This window comes from Apium graveolens, chromosome 9 (assembly GCF_009905375.1).
Source record: "Apium graveolens cultivar Ventura chromosome 9, ASM990537v1, whole genome shotgun sequence".
Lineage (NCBI taxonomy): Eukaryota > Viridiplantae > Streptophyta > Magnoliopsida > Apiales > Apiaceae > Apium > Apium graveolens.
The window spans coordinates 29,713,435-29,720,183 of record NC_133655.1 but is presented as its reverse complement, the minus strand read 5'-3'; the positions used below and the strand labels follow the sequence as shown (position 1 = coordinate 29,720,183).

At 38.2% G+C, this 6,749-nt stretch overlaps 1 non-coding gene across 1 annotated transcript; it reads left to right on the top strand.

Moving 5' to 3' along the window:
* The first annotated feature begins 5,035 nt into the window (after positions 1-5,035).
* Positions 5,036-5,142, top strand: LOC141688002 (small nucleolar RNA R71). The gene has a single exon (XR_012561473.1). It is a non-coding gene; the product is annotated as a small nucleolar RNA R71 (small nucleolar RNA).
* The last annotated feature ends 1,607 nt before the right edge of the window (positions 5,143-6,749 follow it).

Genomic DNA, 6,749 nt, shown 5'->3' with positions numbered 1-6,749 from the left:
GAGTGTCTGTGTGATACAAGGATATCCCAAATTCTCAATAGCCAAGAGGGAAGAAACCAAAAGGTTGAACGAAGAAGCTAAAAAGCTAAAGGCTGACAAAAGAGCACAAGCAAAGCTTGAAAAACAGCTAAAGTCAAGTCAAGCTGAAGAAAAGAAAGAAATTGAAGACTAGAATGAAGATGTAGGTATGGGGGACATGATTAGTGATGATGTGAAAGAAAGAAGTAAGGAAAGAAAGGAATGGCAGAAAGGGAACAGAAAGAAGGCCAATGCAAAAAGAAAGATGGTAGATGAGACTGAAGAAACCCAATCAAAATCCAAACCACTACCTTCTATTCCTGAACCCATTATGCCTGACCCCTTCATAAACATCCATGGTGAAACAATCACTCCTAAGGAGGAACCAATTGATTGGGACACCATCAAATTGCCTACCTTCTTAACCACTTCTCCACCATCAAAGAAACAGAAAAGGAAAATCAAATCAACACCTCCTCTAACCTCAATCAAATTCACTCAGAAGCCTAAGCCTAAGCCACAAGCCTCAAAGGATGATTATGTTCACATTTGTGACATTAAGGAATTCTCAGACATTGAACTCTATCTGGAGGAAATAAGGGGAATAGATACCTACAGACAACTTCCAGAAAGACTAGTGTTCAAATATAAAGGAAGTGGGGAAATGACTTGGCCTCTCTACAGGATTCTGAATGTAGGCTATTCTACCTTGGTTAGAGTCTACTCAGCCATAAAAAGGGATTCTGGCTTTACCAGGACTGCCAAAACTGAGATTCTCAACAAGATTGCCAGCATAAGGAAGACTTGGTGGGAGCCCAATGCCTTGCCTAGAACATTACTCATCCAAGAGAGAGGAATTACAGTTCATAAATCACCTCATTGGTTGATGGAGTTCAGAGACAATAAATGAGTCAAAAGATTTTTCAGACTTGAAGATCAGCTCAAGATTGCCAGTAATGAAACTCTCAAGGATATGCAATCTAAGTTGGACATCAATGAAGAAAATGAAGCTGAGTTCTACGGACAACTTCAACTCCAAATAGAGGAGAATGATAGGAGGCTAGGAAAGAAAACAAGGGATCAAAGGAAAAGAAATTAATTTGCTCAGGCTAAAGGAGCACCCTTGGAAATAATGTAATTCTTCAATTCTATCTCAGTATACACACTTTTACAGCACTTTTGAATTTCTACTTTATTTCAGTTCATATGTTTATTAAGTGTTTTGTTATCATCAAGTTAAACCCAAATTTATGCCCACAGTTCCAGTAGTCATAAATAGGGGGAGATTGTTAGAAATATGTGTATTAGTTTGATGATAAGTTAAACAAAACACTTAAGTAGAAATCTAGTATTTGTAGCCTCAACGGATAAGACCATTTTGGCTATCCGTTGAAGGAGTAGCTTTACTTAGAAATAAGTTTAGTATTGTAGCACATTTCATTCTCTGTATTTAAGTTGTAATTCTTAGATGTTGTGGGAAATTATCAATCATGTTGACTACTAGCGGATATGCAAATAGGAGGGCTAATTGTAAATATTTTATGCCTAGTAATTTTGTATAAGTGAAGTAGTATCAACTGATATTAAAGGCCTTCAACGGATGAGAAACAAAGTTTCAACGGATGTCTCTAAAGCTTCAACAGATATCATCCATCAACGGATGAGTGCTTCAATGGATAATGCTTCAATGGATAATGTTTCAACTGCTAATGCATCAACGGATAAAGCTTCAACGGATAAAGTCATCAACGGATAAAAGCTTCAACGGATGCTTAGTTCAATAGCAGTTGATAGTGACAATTCATAAGCTGACAGAGGCACATGGGTTGACAGGGACAAACTGGAATGTGGCAGCCTCTAGGAGGAATCAAGAAAATGCAGCATTTCCATTCTGGTGCAAACAAGGAAGTATTCAAAGATTCACAGCTAAACCTAAATTGCATTGGATAGAGAAATGAAGAAGAAACATGTGAAGAGTCTTTTAATTGAATTTTATAGTTTTGTCTTCACTTGTAAACTTGGTGTTATATAAACCAAGTAGCAGCTAGTAATTATAAATGAATTTTCCAGAGCTATTTAGAAAAATCTAGAGAGAAAATCATCTAGTTTGTACTAGGAAGCAGCTGTGTTTTAATTCTTTGAATCACAGATTTTCTGAAATAACACATCTCTGGTGGAATAACAAATCCACCAGAAAAGTTTTTAAGTCTGTTATGTTCTTTACATTTGTGTTTGAATATATATCTGTCTGCATTAGCTCAAAACAATTCACACACACTTGCTCATCAAAACACATAGAGTAGAAACTGCTCAAAACTTGAAAAAGTTTTGAGATTTACATTCAACCCCCCTTCTGTAAATCTCATTGTTAGTTCACTAGGAATAACATGATTAATCTCAACAACAAACAAGTCTGATCATGATCTAGTTCAAAAGCAAACCTAAAAGACTTTGTGAAAATATTTATTTCTGGCATGCAACTCAATTCATTAGGACTTAAACATCCTTCTATTCGTCATCACCACACTCAAATCAACATCAACTTATCACATATCATAGTTCATCTTAAGAGATCATGCTAAACATGCATGCAAATGCAACTATATGAAATCACATAAAAATACACAAATATGTGCTAAATGAACAATCATGTAAAAATATGAATGAACTACAACTAAACATGTAATATGAATCTATATGAATCTATATGGACACACACACTACTAATCCTTACATTATCACCCCCAAACTTAAAATTTTCAATATTCTCATTGAAGGTAATAATAAGGATTTCAGGCATACCTAATTAGCGGGAGAGTCACCCTCGTCGGGTGGAGGATCAGGTGGCCAATCAACCTCGCCACCAGTGTCTCGAACAATTGTACCGAAAGCGTGTGTCAAATCTTTAGAAAAATATCGATGGATGACATGCATGGCCTCCATACGCCTAATTACTCGCCTGTACTGCTCATCACCAACACCAGTCCTATTAGCTACCTACTGCACATGAGAAGAACCCTCTATAGGCACGGGAATATCCGTCCAGCCACTCTCTACATCATCAAAAATATATCCCAACCCCTTATCATGGGGTGCACTTAAAAATGAATAACTCAAGTGATCTGGCATTCGGTTGAGCTCAAGTGTGGGAGCTTCTTGAATAAATGGTTCAAAACGCTCCTGAGAAATTTTTAGCTCTGCTAACCCAAGAGAATCGAATGGCATATCCAACTTCCTCATCCATGGAGGTGCATTCAAATCCTGCAATTGCTCTGCTCCTTCTTTATCTTTAATAACTGATTCCCCTATTAAGGATCTCTCTAAGGTATATGACTTTGGCAATTGCTCAGGCTCTGAATTTACTACAGAGTCGACCCACTCTACTTTAAAGCACTCCTCATTAGCTGCGGGTAACTTTATTTCCTTGAACACATTAAAAGTGACCTTTTGATCATAAACCTTCATCGAAAGCTCTCCTTTTTGCACATCGATCATAGTTCGGCCTGTAGCCAAGAATGGTCTTCCCAAGATAATGGGAATCTTCTTATCTTCCTCGAAATCAAGAATTACAAAGTCAGCAGGGAAGATGAGTTTATCCACCTTGACCAAGACATCCTCCACTATACCTCGTGGATAAGCGATGGAACGGTCAGCTAGTTGCAATGACATGTATATTGGTTTCGGATCAGGCAGACCAAGCTTCTTGAAGATAGATAAGGGCATCAGATTGATGCTAGCTCCTAAATCACATAAACACTAGTTGAATGACAAGTTTCCGCTGGTGCAAGGAATAGTGAAGCTTCCAGGATCTTTAAGCTTCGGAGGTAACTTCTGTTGCAGCACAGCACTGCATTCCTCCGTTAGAGCAACGGTCTCTAAGTCATCGAGCTTCACTTTCCGAGAGAGAATACCTTTCATAAACCTCGCATAGCTAGGCATCTGTTCAAGAGCTTCAGCGAAAGGTATGTTGATATGAAGTTTCTTGAACACCTCTTAAAACTTCTCAAACTGCTTATCTAGCTTTTTCTTCTGCAGCCTCTTAGGAAAAGGAGGTGGAGGATAGATCTATTTCTCCCCTGTATTACCCTCAGGAGGAGTGTGTTCCACAATAGTCTTCCTTAGTTCCACCTCTTCTTCCTTCTGCACTTCTTCTTCAGCCACAACTGCATATTCTGAAACTTGAGATTTTTCAGGCTCTTCGTCTTGCTGAATTTGGGGGCTTGCGACATTTCCAAACCTCAAGGTGATGGCGTTCACCTGTTCTTCAACTTCCCTCTTGCCTGGATTTATTTCTGTATCACTAGGAAGCATTCCTGGTGGTCGATTCAATAAGGCATTAGCAATTTTCCCTATTTGGTTCTCCAGAGTCTTGATAGAAACAGCCCGGCTTTGGCATATAAGAGCCTGGTTTTTGCATATAATCCGCAACTCCTCCAATTCAGATTTTTCATTCGAAGATAGACATGCACCATGAGTTTGTTGTTTTGGTGTAATTTGTTGCTGAAAACCAGGAGGGCTGAATAGCTTATTCCCAAACTGCTGGAACGGTTGTTGCATCGCATTCTGATTATTGGTCCAGCTGAAGTTAGGATGATTGTAGTTGTCAGGATGATAAGTGTCTGGAACTGGTTGCTACGATCTCTGCAAGTTGCTCACAAACTGAGTTGATTCACGAGATATAGCGCATTTCTCCATCACATACGGACCTGCACACAGCTCACAAACACTAATTATCTACTTAACACCATAGTTAGCCAGAGAATCGATCTTCATATACAACGCCTTTAGTTGAGCAGTGATAGCCGTAGCTGTATCCACTTCAAGAACTCCTGCTACCTTGCCCTGTGGAAATCTCTGGGTTGGATACTCATATTCATTAGCAGCCATCAGTTCAATTAGATCATAAGCTTCCTCATAGCTCTTTGCCCATAATGCTCCGCCTGATGCTCCATCGAGCATGGGTCTGGACTGTGCTCCCAACCCATTGTAAAAACAATTGATGATCATCCAATCGAGCATTCCATGATGAGGACACTTCCTAAGCATCTCCTTGTAGCGCTCTCAAGCTTCATATAGCGATTCTCCCGTTTGCTGCGCAAATTGAGTAATAGAATTCCTGAGTGCAGCTGTCTTCGCCATAGGGAAGAATTTAGTAAGAAACTTCTGAGCAAGATCTTCCCAAGTAGTAATCGAACCAGCTGGTAGAGAGTGTAACCATCTCTTAGCCTTATCCCTTAGAGAGAATGGGAACAGTCTTAGCTTCACAGCATCTTCAGAAACACCATTGAACTTGAAGGTGTCGTAGATCTCAATGAAATCCCTAATATGTATATTGGGATCTTCCGTTGAAGAACCCCCAAACTGGATTGAATTCTGCACCCATTGAATTATGCCAGGCTTGATCTCAAAGGTATTAGCTGTGATAGCTGGCCTGACAATGCTAGATTGAATGTCATTGATCTTGGGTTGAGAAAAATCCATCAAGGCTTTCGTTCGTGTTGCTGGATCTCCCATTTTAATGAGTACCTGAAACACAAACAAATAAATCATGAAAGTAAAAGAATCTGGTTCAGTGAACTTTAACGACCACTGATGACAATCACATAAACTAAAAATTAACACCGAGTCCCCGGCAGCGGCGCCAAAAACTTGTTAGGGCGAAAACACGTGCTAAAATTCACGCAAGTATACGCGTTCGCAAGTAGTATAAGATATAAATCAGATTCGTTCCTATAGAGACTGGTTTAGGTAAAGTTCAATTTATGCACCTATGCAACAATGTATGGTTATCGCTCAATGCTAAGACAAATAACAAATTGGGTTTTTATTAAACTAAGAGATTATACTAAATAACATTAACTAAGAGAATTGAGGTTGAATTACTATATATGACAACCATAGGATTCTAACTTCATTAAATACTTCATTCAATAGCCTTATTGTTCTTAACCTTAGCATGTAATGGTGATGACACTAATCAGATAACACGAAACTAGTAAACGCCAACTTTCGTTGTACGAATACCCTACTACCAAGCATCCACAAAAGAGATAGAAGTTGAATAAACACCAATTATGCTTAGTCCTTATATGTCTATAAGAATTGAAAACATAACGATTTAATGCGCAAGTTATCTATCGTGATTATATAGGGAAAGTAAGATGGTTAAAATTACCTACGAATCATGCATAACAAATACATGAACCTATGCTAGCATGACAAGTTCTAAACCTCTATATTCATTGTCACTTCAATAGAGATTAACACGCTATCTTATATGTTAGCTACGCACATAAGACGAATAAACACAACCAATACTAGGATATCAATCAATCACCACACACCAAGATATCGAAATAAATTAATTATTAAAATCCATAAGTAAATCCGCTAAAATCCCATGATAACGATTAGCCCATAATTGAACTCATCGTCATCATGGGTTCCAATGAAAGCATGGTATAAAACAAGGTCTTAATAAACTGAATAATAATCAAAGTACGATTAAAAAAAGTCTAGGTTCAACAAGAATGAAAACGAGCATCCAAAGTTACAACTAATTCAAAGAATCACAAGTAGAAAACAAGATCTTCTTTTTTAGAGTTGTTTTGTGCTTCTAGGTCTTCTCTTTGATCTCCCAATCTTCCCGAATGATGAAAAACCCTTTTTTAAGTATATATAAGCCCCTAGTGGACCTGTACCCTTAAAATTATCAAATTCCACTCAAAAAA